Source organism: Miscanthus floridulus, chromosome 5 (assembly GCF_019320115.1).
Source record: "Miscanthus floridulus cultivar M001 chromosome 5, ASM1932011v1, whole genome shotgun sequence".
Taxonomy (NCBI): domain Eukaryota; kingdom Viridiplantae; phylum Streptophyta; class Magnoliopsida; order Poales; family Poaceae; genus Miscanthus; species Miscanthus floridulus.
Window position 1 is genome coordinate 118,586,196 of NC_089584.1, and position 14,760 is coordinate 118,600,955.

The 14,760-nt window shown below is 46.6% G+C and overlaps 1 long non-coding RNA gene and 1 pseudogene across 1 annotated transcript; both read left to right on the top strand.

Annotated features, from left to right (window-relative positions):
- The first annotated feature begins 972 nt into the window (after nt 1-972).
- On the top strand, nt 973-2,070 carry LOC136453256 (uncharacterized). The gene is made up of 3 exons (XR_010758989.1): nt 973-1,195; nt 1,282-1,404; nt 2,035-2,070. It is a non-coding gene; the product is annotated as an uncharacterized lncRNA (long non-coding RNA).
- A 5,641-nt stretch (nt 2,071-7,711) lies between these two features.
- Nucleotides 7,712-9,103, top strand: LOC136453257 (transcription factor PCF7-like; annotated as a pseudogene).
- The last annotated feature ends 5,657 nt before the right edge of the window (nt 9,104-14,760 follow it).

Below are 14,760 nucleotides of genomic sequence, written 5' to 3' on the forward strand. Positions count from 1 at the left end.
CGACAAAACACCATGCTTTCCAACAAAGCTCCTATATATCTTGCATGATTATTATCTTTTGATTGTTGTCTTGTGCGGTGGCTAATAAACCATATAAACGTATTGATCCTAATCTTTTGTATAACATACCTATCCCAATTATTAATAGAATATTATTGTAGAATTCATCCAAATAGTGTACACATTACTATAGAAATAGTTTTTACCAACTATATTTTCACTACTAGTTTTGTTAAAATCATTGATGAAAATATATCACCACCGGTACATAGTTTAGAATAAAATCGATTCTTGTCCTGAACCGGCCAGTAAAAACAATGATAAGTTTTCGCTACCGGTTCAGGATAAAAATCGGTGGTAAAAATGTCCTTTAATAGTACATCATAACTATACTCAAGATCAGAAGGATATGTCTATTTCAATCGCTTGTGTCTTCAATGTTTTATATGTCATTTCTACTCAATATCTCTTCATAAGGGTCGCAACCATCTTTGTCTCACTCTTCTTGAGCAAACCCACCCTTAAGCATGTGACTTAACCATTTCAACACATGTAAGTTTTATTCATGGCTTAAGTCAGTTCCACTTATGATTCGAACAAAGATTTGATCCTCCACATAATATGATTCCTCATAGCTTGAGTAGTACGTTGACTCAATGCAAGTACTCTCTTCTTCACCACAGCCTTGGTCCATCAGCGCCCAAAGCCCTCACTTGTCCTTCACCTTTGCTTGGTCGTTCGAAACCAATTTGTTGTTATCTTCACCCTCTCGAGCTATCCACAAGTCACATCTCTAAATACTAACGCTGAGCCAAAAGCGGGCTAACGGATAGGGCCACGTCGCCCGTTAACGCTCTGGCCGTCTGATCCGGCGAAGAAGCAATACTGTCCGTCCGATTGCGGATCGGTTCGGGCGTTGCCCGCTTCGTCCATCCGGTAACTCGTGAAGATTCTCGGGCCGTCGTGCTCTGGCCTCCGAGAATGGAAGAGGGGCGGCAACGCAGGCGAGGCGACGCGGATATGACCCATCGGCAAGGCGACGGGGCGCGGGGCGGCCGCCGGCCCCCAATGCCTGCGCACGCAACGCCGGGCAGAGTGCCGGACGCCGGTCGGCGAAGAGACGGGCTCAGGCCATCAGATCGATGCCGGACGCCGGGCAGGGTGCTCGGTCCTCCTCCGCCATGGTTGCTGCTCCGTGAGTCCCGCTCCACCCCCCTCCCTCCTCTTCCTGATCCCTTCCCTCCTTGCTCTGCTCTTACAGCCCGTTGCCAATCCGGGCAGATGGAGTTCTCGATCAGCGTGCTGCTCACCAGCCTCGGCTACCTCCACGGTGTCCTCTACACCGCGACGACGACGACAATGTCTATGTCGCCTGACCAATGGACGGATGCCCGTGATGCTCTGGTCCATGCCTCTGCTACCTCCGTCCGCTGTACCGTGTGCATCTCTGTGTTGGGTTAGTGGAATCCGTCCTGTGTCAATCTGTAAACTATAAATTTGTGTACCCAATCTGACAATCTGGACTAATTCGTTCGATAAAAATCTGGTGTTGTGGGATATGTGCAGTTAATTGGGGTTACTTTGCTACCACGTTCAGTTTTGCTTGTGGATGAAACTGCAGATGGTTATTAATCCCCTGCATTTTCCCTCATTGCCAGTTGAAATCAATTCGAGACAGCTTATTGCTTTGTATATCCCTTCCTCAGACCCCACTCATGGGTCTGCCCTATGTCAATCCATCCTGGCGGTGACTCGCTTGTAGTGAGCAATCAAGTACCATGCCACTAGAATTGAAAATAGCTACCTCGTACCAACACAAAACAGCCATGAGCTAAAAAGCAATCAATAAAGTAATTCAGATTCGAATAGAGCGTCAGAGCCTCTGTTAACCATATTAGCTAGTGGTGTCCATTTGGAGCTGTTCTTACAAGCTCATTGGTCGGTGGTAAATATTGTCTAGTAATGTCTAGGAAGTAAAGTTCTAACTCTAAAAAAGAGCAACAAGCTTTCTTTGTTTTCTTTGTCGTGTTTTAGGAGCATCAGATGGTCAGGGGTTCCTCCATCGGGGGGGGGGGGGGGGGGGGGCGATTCTGTACTGGGAAATACACAACGTGAGCAGATGAATCCACGACAAAGTGCTTGGGTGTAAGTTCTGACAACTGGAAAATGAAAGGTCTGACCTCAATCTCTTTACATGATATATTCTCAATTGGTGCTTAGTATTGCTGCCACGATACACTTCTGCTAAATATGAAAGTAAATTCACCCAATTGTATAAGAATCCTTTTGTATCCTGCACTTGCTTTTGCTTCGCCTGTGTAGTATAAATTTTAAAATTTTCCTATCTGCTTCAACTCACAGCCTGAAACTCAGTAATGTCTTAGAGCTGACACACATCCATCCATAATACCTGGATTGAATTTATTTTTCTTCAAGAGTATATATGAGATGTTTAATGTCATGTCTTGTGAACTTCATGGGATCCATAAATTAACTGAAGCTCTTGCCTAAATTTTACATGATTCAATAATGTGATGATCTCTTGCCTCTCTGTTTCTGAGTCCTTATGGACGATTGTTAGTGGCCTAAATTTCTTGAGGCACAAATCATATTTACCTTCTCTTCTTCATCTATAATATTGAACAAGACCTCATCACTGGTTGACCAAAGGGTAGGTAAAGAACACACAAGGAACAAATTGTTGTTGTTTGCCATCTCCTTTGTGGGAACTGAACAGCAGAAGCACCCAACTTTTCCCACAAATCTTCACAGGAGCACTTCGACGGATAGGCTCGATGCTTCAGCCCACATTATGATCGCTTCAGATCTTGACCAGACCATGGTGCCTAAACCTTTTTGCTTATGATCTATACAAGAGCTAACTCATACTGTGTTTGATATGGTCGATCAGAAGATATACCCCCAAGGAAGAATGTCTCAGCAATTCTGTTAGATGAAAATCGGCAATTATTTGTCTGCAAAAGGACCAAAGATATTCATACATGGTCCACCTTATAATACTATTTTCTCTATAATCTTTTGAGGACCTTCCTTTTTGCGACACTGGAAAGAGATGTTTGTTTGTTTTGTGGGAGTGATAGCATTTATTTTAGCAAAGGCAAGAAATGGATAAAACAGCAAAAAAATAGCCAGAAGTTCTAGGATGACATGTATCTGAAAGAAGTTGAGAACGATAATATAGTATCTATTTTCAATCTGAGGGAGTATTTTACTAATAAAAATGTACATATACTCATGGTATGCATTGTGGCCTTTCAATATTGAAGTAATGCTTTCCTAACGTAGGGTCATTTAAGTACCAACCTGGAGAAGTGAGAACCATTGGAATGATAGCTGAAGGATCAGGCATTACCCCAATGTTCCAAGTAATGACGCATGGTCCAAAGTTCTTTATGCTGTAAAGCTTAGATATTTCTTTTAGCTTTTACTACTCTCAGCAGTTCCTTCACTTTTTTGCTTCATACTGCAAGTGGAAGCAGAGCTCGAGCTCAGGCAATGATGGCTTGTGAATCGTGATCAGTAGTCTGCAACTATAATATCGGCAGGTTGTAGTGGAGAGTCACTACCATGCTGCTTAATAGTGTTTCGAGATTTTAGCTAAAGTAAAACTGATTTTATACATGCGACTTGGTCATAGGCATATATACAATACAATATATAAGAATACCATATTCCTATTTGTGCAATTTGGAGTTGAAGCGTAACCTTTTTCGTTGAAGTAGATAGACCATGACATCATGCTATGCTTGCTATTATACGATTTATGATGTCACTGACTCGTAACACCTTAGATTCTCAAATACTTATCATGAGCACCAACAAGTAGTGATAGGTGACATTGAGCCACATTGTATTGTATTAGACATCATTAAAACCAGATTCACAATAATGGCAGCACTCCATGTAAGCCACGTGGCAACGCCGCGCGTTGCTTTCTTGTTATATCTAGAACCAACATTAAGATTTCATTTGAAGTTCAATAGCAATATTGTCCATATCCAAGCCATATTCAAATATTGTCTATCTTACTTGACTTGGTTTTCAACTTGATCAAATCAATGCATAGTGATTTCCAAATCTTTATCCATACAAGCAAACTAATTTAGGAGACCCTATTATATCCATTACACACATTGTCTCCTTTGTTATTTGAACTTTGCTTGTCATTTCCTCACTTCTACATTTTGGACTCATTCTTCAATACTTGATCAAAGCCAATCTACAATCAACCCCTTCTTGTTCATGCAAAGCAAGCCATCTATATGAGAACAAACCATATTCATTCCTCTCATGCCTCATTTGCCATTTGCCAAATATGCTTGCTTTCACATGATGCCATGATATCCTACAACATGGAAGTCATTTCATCAATACCATTTGCATTGTTGTCTTCTGCTTGAACTAGATTGTTTTCATAATCTTCTAACACAACAATAAAAAATGATCAAAGCATCATGATCTACTAGTCCACGACCATTTCGGAGTGCCACGCATAGCAAATTCCAAGGTCTTTCGGGGCAATTTTGACCACTGAGCAGAAATATCACTTAAATATTTGATCAAGCGTTTGGTTAAACCATGCGCGATTTCATCGACTCAATGGATGCAGTCAACAGATCAATAGACAATAAAGCCTTTTAACTTCAGCTAGGGAGTATTATACTTCTTTATCTAAAAAAGGGAGTATTATACTTTCCCCACCTTACAATCAAATTAATGTATAGTGCGCAAAGCGTGATTATATTGTTTATATTTACTCGAAAATAGCAACTACGCCTCTCACTAGAGTCAGGACTCAGGATCAGTGTTCAACTGGTAATGACTATGCGTGTATCCTAGCTATAAAATAAGACAGTTATCTGTTTCGTGATAATGTAAGCTTATAATTTGTGTACTTATTACTACTATATTATGCTCCCTCTATTTCAAATTCTAAGATGTTTTGGCTTTTCTATATTCATAACTTTTACTATACACTTAGATATACACTATGCCTGGATACGTAGTAAAAACAATGTATCTAGAAAAGCTAAAACATCTTATAGTTTAAAATGGAGAGAGTAGCTATTAAACTGATCGAGTATTATACAAAGCTAGTAACTAGTGGGATGCTAGAAGTTTTCTATTTTATCACAGTAAAGGGGTGTTTGGTTCAGCTAGGAGCTGCTAAATCTAGTCTCATTTAGTCATTTTTATCCAAATACTATAATTAAATGGGACTAAATGGACTTTAGTCCTCTCTAGCAACTCTAGAGTAACTAAATGAGACTAAACCATTTAGGAGGGACTAAATTTAACGGCAATCTAAACAGGATCTAAATAGTAGAAAAAATATACGTTTTCTCAAACAATTTGTCACAAATAATGTGGGGGCGGACACGCATGACATGACCATCGTACTCGTACCTTGGTTTTCAAAGATGCTCCACTCATGGTGGTCGCACCTTAACAGCTTGTTTCCTTGTTGATTTCAACCAGGGCTTATCAGCTATGGTACAGTATTTTTCTTTCATAATAAACCAGCACCAGTCGGACTTATCAGTCCAGAAATCAACCAGCGAACAGGATGAAAATTATAGACTCCACAGACGCGGATGCGTACAGCGTATATAATCATACATTTCTCGTTTTACCTTTTCAATCTGAAGAGCGAGGTCATAGACATACATTTGGCAAGCTTAGACAAGAAACCAAAAAAAAAATGTACGTGTGTAATGTTTTTTTTTAATTTGGTTTGAGAAACGAGTTAGTCCATTATCTACTCATTTCTCACTTTTTTTATTTAGTTTGTGGAATAGTATAGGTTGATGCATCATCACCCCATTTCTCACGAACTAATAATTAGTACTGGTATGAGGAATGTAGGCCCCGTTCGCTTCGCTGAAAAAACAAGCCGAAACACTGTTCCGGCTGATTTGTTGTGAGAGAAAAACACTGTTCCGGCTGAAAAAATAAGCTGAAAAGTACAGATTATAAGACAAGCAAACATGGCCGAAATCATTCCACCGGATTTGAGAAATGGATTTGTGATGGACCATCTCACGTAGCATGGAGTGATTCCTCGAACAAACACAACCAAAAGGAAATAATCTAGTCCTTTCACGTCAACAGCTGGATATATATTGTGATAATTGATTGATCGTGGTAATAGAATTCTTCATCACGTCATGAGCTTGTGCACAACTTTGCAACTATAGAATGTAATGTATGCACAAGAGAATAGCACGTACTAGACACGCAGCACAGAATCACGATCAGCTGGCGTATCGTGACTGCAGACTGTGGGGCTGTCCAGTTGGAGTAGCAGGCACAGTCTTGTGCAGGAAGAGCCATGGGAGGAATTTATTGTGGCTTCTCCTAATAATCAATTGAAATCTGGGCCAGATTACCTCCAAATTCTAAGTTTTTTCACTCTCTTTCCATCACATCAATTTTTGGACACATGCATGGAGCATTAAATGTAGGTAAAAAAAATAACTAATTGTACAGTTTGGTTGTAAATCACGAGACGAATCTTTTGAGCCTAGTTAGTCCATGATCGGACAAAGTTTGTCAAATACAAACGAAACGTGCTACAATATCCAGATTGGAAAAATTTGTAATCTAAACAAGGCACTGGAACTGAGGAAGGGAGCGAGAGACGTGATCTCACTCACCAAATTAGTTTCTGCCCTACACCCTGACTCCTCCTGTGTCTGAGCCTGCCTGCCTGCCTGCCTGTCCGCGCCACCCTCTCTTCGCTCGTCCCCTCTCCCTGCGACCCTGCATCATCCTATCAATCTATCTATAGCAGGCTATAGCCGGCCGCCTCTCTGACTCTCTCTCAACACTTCACCCACACAAAAATAAAATTAAAAGAAGGGATATATATCTATCAGAAAATTGGAGAAGAAGAGACATGCTGATCTTCTCCACATCAGCTCAATATATATGGTACTAGGAGCTGTAGTAGCTCATGTCCTTGTCAAGGTGTAGGTAAGATCGAAGGAGTACTAGTAGAATCATAATTATCTCACCTTTTGGTAGAGAGGTCCTAATCTTTTTTTTTTCTTTAGTTGCTCCGAGCCGAGATCTTCTTTTCCTCCCTCCTCCGGCTCCCCCGGCCAGTGTAAGCTTAGCTAGCTGCACACAGAGAGATTGCCGAGATAAGATCTGCACTGCCGCCCTCTTTTGCTTGTCACTTTCACAAAAGAGAGGCCGGCCGGCTGCATGCACCCAGGCCACCAGCGCGCGCAGTATTAAGCAGCTTGGTGTGGTGTGGTGTGGTTCTATCTGCCTGCCTCCTGCGGACGGCAGGAGTCGTTGTGCTTGTTGTGGACGCTGTGGGGTTGGTTCCCAACTTCCTTGCGCCCAGCATATGGCCATTAAATATTTTTCCTCGACATGGCCAGCCGAGTGAGCTTTGGCGCGGGGGAAGCGCATGCAGCTGCCTGAAACAGTTCGGTCTCTTTAATTAGGTGATTAATTAGTTTAGTTTTTCTCTTTTGATTCCTAGCTAGTATAGTAGCTTGTTCTTTCTTCATTCTTTCCGGCTGTAGGGAGGAGAGGACAAGTGAGTTTGCTCAAGCTGGAGGAGGACAAGAACCAGTTGTCCAAGGGCTTGGACCCTTGGAGCAACCCTACCGCCGCCACGGCCAGCACCCTGCACTACCTGCTCCAGGAGAAGGAGAGAGCGCAGGCGCAGGAGCAGGAGCAGCTCCAGATCTACCACCAGCAAGGATTCAGCTACCTCCAGCACCACCACCGGAGGCAGCAGCAGCAGCAGTCGAGGGCTGCAGCAGGAGCCAGCGCCGGCGGCGATGGCGTCAGCAGCGGCGAGTCTATGCCCGTTGACGCCTTGGCGACCGCATTCGGGGGCGGCCGCATCGTGCGGTCCGCCGCCGGGCGCAAGGACCGCCACAGCAAGGTGTGCACCGCGCGCGGGCTGCGCGACCGCCGTGTTCCGCCTCGCCGCGCACACGGCCATCCGGTTCTACGACGTGCAGGACCGCCTAGGCTACGACCGCCCCAGCAAGGCCGTCGACTGGCTCATCCGTAACGCCAAGGCCGCCATCGACGAGCTTCCGGCCGACCGGGCAGAGGGGCAGCAGCCTGCCACGGAGGCAGCAAATGCCACTGAGCCGGCCGAGCAGGTGACCTCCACGTCGTCCTACGGGTTCGGCAACCCCGGTGGTGGCGCCATCGGTGGTGTGGCCGGCTCGTTCATGCCACATTCTGTCTGCGCCGATGGCGGCGTCTCCGGCTCCGGCAACGTCAAGTCTTTGTTCCCCTCGTCGTCGACAGCCAGCACCACCCCCACCCAGGACGAGTACAGGGGCTCCCCGCCGGACCTGCTGTCCCGCACGACCAGCAGCCACCAGCCGCAGGAGCTTCGCCTCACTCTCCAGTCTACTAATAACCAGCAGCAGCACCCGATCTTCAGCCATCATGTGTCCCCGAACCACCACGGTATGATCTCTGGTGCAGGCGTCCAAGGCTGGCCGGAGCACGGCCAGAGAATGCCGTCGTGGCATGCTGCTTCGGAGAACAGCAGCGCGGGAGACGGCCGCGGCGCCGCCGGCAATGGGGACAGCTACATGTTCGGCGTGCCCCCACGGCATCAAGGGCTAGACCACCAGGGCCAGCTCTTTTCCCAAGGGGAACCCCTTCAGTCCAGTGGCGGCTGGCCGTCTGCCCGCGCTTGGCTAGACCCTCTCGCCGCGATCCACCAACCATCGACGATGGCTGGGCAGGTCGGCGGCTTCAGCCATCTGGTTGGCGCCGGCGCCGGCGGGTTCATGGGTTTCCTCGCGCCGGCGACGGCCCATCAGCGGCTCCAGGGCGAGGACGAGCAAGGAAGCGAAGCAATGAGAGAGTGATGAGCGTGCTTAACTACGAGGTACGGTGTGCGAGCTTAACACACACACTGCTACACTCTTCATTGATCTGGTTGGTCAGCTGTATGTCATTTCATGTAGGAGTTTGTTTAATTTAGGTAATGGAATTTCGCATTATTAATTATTAGCTGCTGCTATATTCAATCATGCTTGTATAACTAAGGTTTAATCAAGTCGTCGTTCCCTTTGAACTAGACAGCCGTTACTGTTGCATTAGTGGCTTTGCTACTACTACTTCTGTTTTATTTCAATATTTTTTTTTCCATTCCGTGATTCTCTCAGCATGGACAAGATGTGGTGACGATGAGATAGACGAGACGATGTGATCTCAATGGGTTTCCCCCTTTGGACCTTTTAATGTTTCTCTTTTCACCTCATTATTCTAAGGAAGATTCCGGCCTGCCTTGAGCCACAATTTGAAGGTTGTCGCCCCTAGATCCTGATTCCAGAAAGCAAGCAGGCAAAGCAGCAGCCGATGCAACTGCAGCCTCTAATAATGATACGTATAATGAAGAAGAAAGCGGCGGCAAAAGGGATCGAGCAAAATAAACAAAGAACACGAGCCGGCACCGGCAGGCAGGGGGGGGGGGGGGGGGGGGGGGGGCAGCTGAATTTAAAAACAGTTTAGTCCCCTGTAGCAGTGAGGAGTGCAAGTGCTGTGCTGTTTGCTCCTGATGTCTCCTCTCCATCCATGCCGATAATGATAGGGGGCCGGGGCTGGGGCAGGCAGCAGGAAGAAGAGGCCGGAGGCGGGCAGCTGCGGTGGGATCTGCGGACTGCGGCCGCCGCTCTATGAATTGCATGCCTCTATTATTGGAACTGGTGAGTGTGGTATCTTTGCCCTCTTCCCACTTTCCTCTCTCCTTTGCTTTCACTATGTGGGGGTATCTTTTCGCTCACCAGAGACTGTGAATCTTCTGAAAATTGCATGTATGGCATGTCGTACCGGTACCCCTGACAACTGCATGAAAGAAGGGCCAAAGGGGGCGCTGGGACAATAGCATATCAACGTCCTGCTAATTTGGCAGTGGCTCGGCGGGCGCAGACAGAGCTCGCTGCGCCGGTGTTCGTTTCTGGTTGTTTTTAGCCCTAGGGAGTAGGGACTTGCTGCTGCTTTGCATGTCAGCCTCCATATATATTCCTTTGAATTTCTTCTCCAGTTCATGGAAGCATGCATATCTTGTTCATTCCATGCGTCAATCTGTCATTGACCTATGCAAAAAATAACTGTCATTGACCTCAGCTCACAACAATACTATAGCACACCGAACATAGTATTTGTTTGATTGATGCAACATAACCCCCATTAATCCACATTAAGTCATCGTATATATGTTAACTTTGAGATTCCTCTTTTTTTTTTTTTTTTTGCGCACTACGCTAGCTGTTTTCCTGCTGATATGCAGACTTGCAGGACGTATAGTGGAATGGGAAAGCTGCCGTTAGAGAAAAGCATGAAGGGCTGTACTGTAGACTGTAGTAGTCGTTTGCCAGTATCATCTCTCTCTCCCTCTCTTGTGCGCCGTCGTCGGAGCTCAGCTTGCTCAGCACCGAACATGGTAGATAAAAGTATGGCACAAAATGATTGCGGGCTCTCTTTCCCATTTGAAGATGCTGAGGATAGGTCACTTTCTACTACGTACCACAGTCCACAGAGCAGATCCCCAGTCGCTAGCTATGGCCACTCTCTTTTGCATATATATAGTGCTCGCAGACCGTTGTACTTTGTCGTTGTTGTAGCCTGTAGTAAGAAAAAAAAAAGGCATGCATTATTACTGCAAGTCTGCAACAACTACGTATGGAAGTGGAAGGCAGTGCGTGCAGAAGTCCTCTGGGCATATTATTAGTACATACCGTCGTTTTATAAAGATTCATGGGATGCTTGCAAATTTGGACCAAACGTTACAATCTATACATGTGATGTAATGCAACTAATACAATTTGTCGTGTACGGGTTGATTAATGAAAATACGCATTAGCAGTCATAGCTTGTGGCATGCATTAGCTGAGTCTACATATATACTCTATGTAGAAATGGAAATATGTTGTCACCGGACAAATGCAACCACCCCTTATTAAAAGCTTTCACATCTATTGCCAATGCAAACTGCAATGTATGTATTAGTAAAGTTGTCATCCGTTTGTATGGACACCGTCGCGGGGGGGGGGGGGGGGGGGGGGGGGGGGGGGGGGGGTATAGGTGGGAGATGACCTAGTGTGTCTCTCACTGGTATTGCTACAGTTATATAGAAATGCTTTGCATATACTCCCTCCGTTTACATTTAACTGGCGTGAGGGGCTTCATTTCAGATACCAAGACACGTATCTCATGAATAATCACCGCATGGCATGCAGGAAAGTAATTACTGCATGGCATGTGAAAGAAAAAAAAGGGTGTTTTGATTACTTCACGCCACGAAACTGATGCTAGCTATGCGTGCACCGCTTTGTTTTTTTAGTCCCGGGTAATTAATTGCCCCAAAATACCTGCAGTCTAGCTACCTCCTATTATGGCCAAAATGAAAAACTGGTGTACGCCAGTTAAATGGGAACGGAGGGAGTACAACTCAATTACATCCACACTTCTTATGCATTTATAACCTTTCATAAGTGATTTCAAAATGTTGCATGGTAAGGTTGCACTACCGCAGACGATCTTTAGAGGCGGTGTCGTGGGTTCGTTCATGTGGCAGTAATCGTGTTGTTCGACGTGGGACGATGTGTATGCCTTTGGAGGTTTAAGCACCCAAAGCATAGGGGGTTTATCCTAGTTCGTCGGGCGTTAAGCCCTACATCTAGCAATGGTGTTCTTCGTGTTGAGAATGCTCAGTCGAGTTCTTACAATGGAGAAAGAGAGAGGTGTAGGGGGAACATTATGCTATTCTAGGGTTTGATCTGCTAGGATTTGATCGATCCTTCCCTTTCAATAGGATCCCATACCCTGCCTTATATACCGAAGGGCGGTGAGAGTACAAGTCGTGTGGTTGCTATTGAACATCAAATTCAGACAATAAGATATACCATCAAACATCACCATCAGTACCATACGACCATCAAACATAACAAAATAGCAGATTCATGACCATCAGACATCATTAAAACTAAGCATATATTAAACAAGAACATATCTTTAATGGATTGCAACTGAAACCGAGACACGGAATCGCTGGCGAAGTAGGGCCGCCTAAGGGGCGGTAGGAGGCGAGGCGGGAGGGCACGCTGGTTGCATGCACCTTGAACATGGTCTCCACAAAATTGGTGATGCCGGAGAGCCAGTCGATCCCAGAGGAACGCCTCGACGCGACCGAGCAGGTCACCGACGTTGGCGGGGCCTAGCACGATGACTGGGTGGAGGTGGGGGCGGCAGGATCGGAGCAGGAACAGAGGTCGGACAGAGCGGCGAGGACAGGTGCTGCCGCTTTCATGCCTCCGGGGACGACTTTGTAACGTGTCTAGAAGCTATTGACGATTACAAGTGTGTCTAGCACGGTGTCAGTTTGAGACGCTTACAATATCATTATAAATAGTGTCTTTAGATGGCTTTTAACACACACAAAATGTGTCTAATACCGTGTTATGTTGAGACGTTCATAATATCATGTCAAAAAAGCATCTTTACATGACTATGTAGAGACATTTTTAATGTGTGTTACTATAAAAGTGTGCCTAAAGCGACTTTTTCATGTAGTGAAAGTTGTTGTCGCCTCTGCTCTCATGGCTCCAGGGACTGGGCGCTGCCGCCTGCCGTCTCACAGAGGAGTCGGAGAGACGCGAGTGGAAGAGAATAGAGAGAAGGCTAGGTATGAACATTGAATTGAAGAGTGGGCTGCCATTTGGGGCTTTCATGGGCTGCGACTATTTTCTGGGCGGACGTGTCAAACTTTTAGCTGAAGCTAAATTGGTCATTAATTAGCGGCTATCTCCAGTTATCTCTGGCTATTAGCGGCAACGGTTGCTTAAGCTAAAAATTGCTTCTTCTTCTAGCTGTACTCTTTCAGCAGCCATCTTCGGCTGGATGGACGGAAGAAGTAAGGATGATACAAGTTAGCAGGCCACCATGTTGTTTTGTGTAGTACGTCTCCTGTTTAGGCCGGCAATATGGAGAGATGCCGACTTGGAAGGGCTTGCCAAAAGGTGGCTGCTTGCAAGGCTGCGAGCCTGCAACCCGCGCGCCATGGCATCTCCCGGAAAGGCCTCTCTGCCTCCCTCTTCCATTGCAACGGCATCTCGTCCGGCGAGTCACTTTGCCGGTCCTTCCGTCCACGTAGTAGCGCTCACAGGCGCCTCTGTCGTACGCTGCGCCCATGCCGAGCACAGTCGCGACGTCTCCGACAGCTTTTTCACGAGCGCAGGGCCGCCCGACCCGGTGGCGCTTTCCATTATTCGGTCGACCGGTGAGGCTGTCGCCGCCTCACCGGGCCTCGCGCGCTGATGTTTTCGGTTTTCCAAGGAATAACCCGCAACTCCCCTTCGACGACGAGTTCGATCGATCGATGCATCTCGTGCCGGGCGTCGGTCGGACGTATGCGTCGCTTCGGTAATAGCAGCATCGGCGGTAACCTGATTGGAAAAATGCCCTGCTCTTTTGGTGATTCGGCAGGCCGCTTATCAGGGAGCGGGAGAGGGCATATTCGGCTTTGCGAATTGCGAATCCCACCACAGCCAGCGCCGCAACGCACGTTGATATCGACGGATGCTTGCGCCAAGGCCCAAAGGTGGTCACCACTGGAGGTGGAGGCTATGTCATGTCTGTCTCCGATCATGGGATGCTGCGTGTGACAAATCTTCAATCAAAAGCGAAGTGGCCTTGGCACCGTACGCGAGTCAGATTCCCGCGAATGTTTTAATGACCGCAAAAACCAACGCCATGGAAGTCCGGCCCAGTTATTAGAGACTCCAGTTCTGGCCCAGTAAATTCTTTCGCACTCCAACTCTGGCCCAGTACTTCTTTGTAGAGGAAGCTCTGGCGCCTGGCCTATTGTGTGTGGTTGGCACTAAGTAGCGAGCTTTTAGCTGCAGGCCCAAATCAAGACGTGATTACTTGCAAGTTACTAGACCTGGGCCTGCGAGACCATGATGGAGTGGTGAGATCTCCTACATGTCGCCGTTGCTGTGCTGTGTGCTGCCTGCCCTGCCACTACGCTGGCTTTATGCTGAAACTTCTGAGGCTGAGGGCACGATAGAACCAGAATCCTTCCGTTGCACTACCAGTAGTTATTGTCGGTAGAACAAAGACCAAGCGAGGAACAACTCTTGACACAAACGACTCCAAACGGACAAGGGAATGAAGGGCCTTGTCCCTGTCGGTGTAGACACGAGAAAGCTGGAGGAGGAGAACTGGATATGTGTGTCCAGAACAGGTGGCAAGTGAGCGAGTGACAACTGGCCGGCCCTCAGTGACGAACTCGGTTTTGTACTGTAGTTACACCGGTCAGTGTCGTCGATGGCGAGCGAGCAATCACCAACACGCGGTGAGCCTTCAGTAGCCGACCACCGGCTGCCGACAGCCTGTTCGGCTGGGCTTATACGATCGTATACGATCGTGGATTATAAACTGAAACAATATTTTTCTCTCACACCAAACCAGCCAGCAGTAAATAATCTACAATCGTTTACGACGAAACGAAAAGGTTGCCGAGTGTCTCGGCTTGTCACCATGCAACACGAGTATTCTCAGAGACTCTTCCCCCATCCTGCTGCCTGGACCTTTACCTCCGAGGCTAAGCAAGTTTTTGGGCGCGATTCGCGTCGCAGTCCCGTCACGGCGTCACGTCTCGTCGAGTCGAGGAAAAGAAAAGAGAGAGAAAAAAAAGAGGAAGATCGCACGCCAATGGCCACGTCGAAATTTCAAATACCCACACGG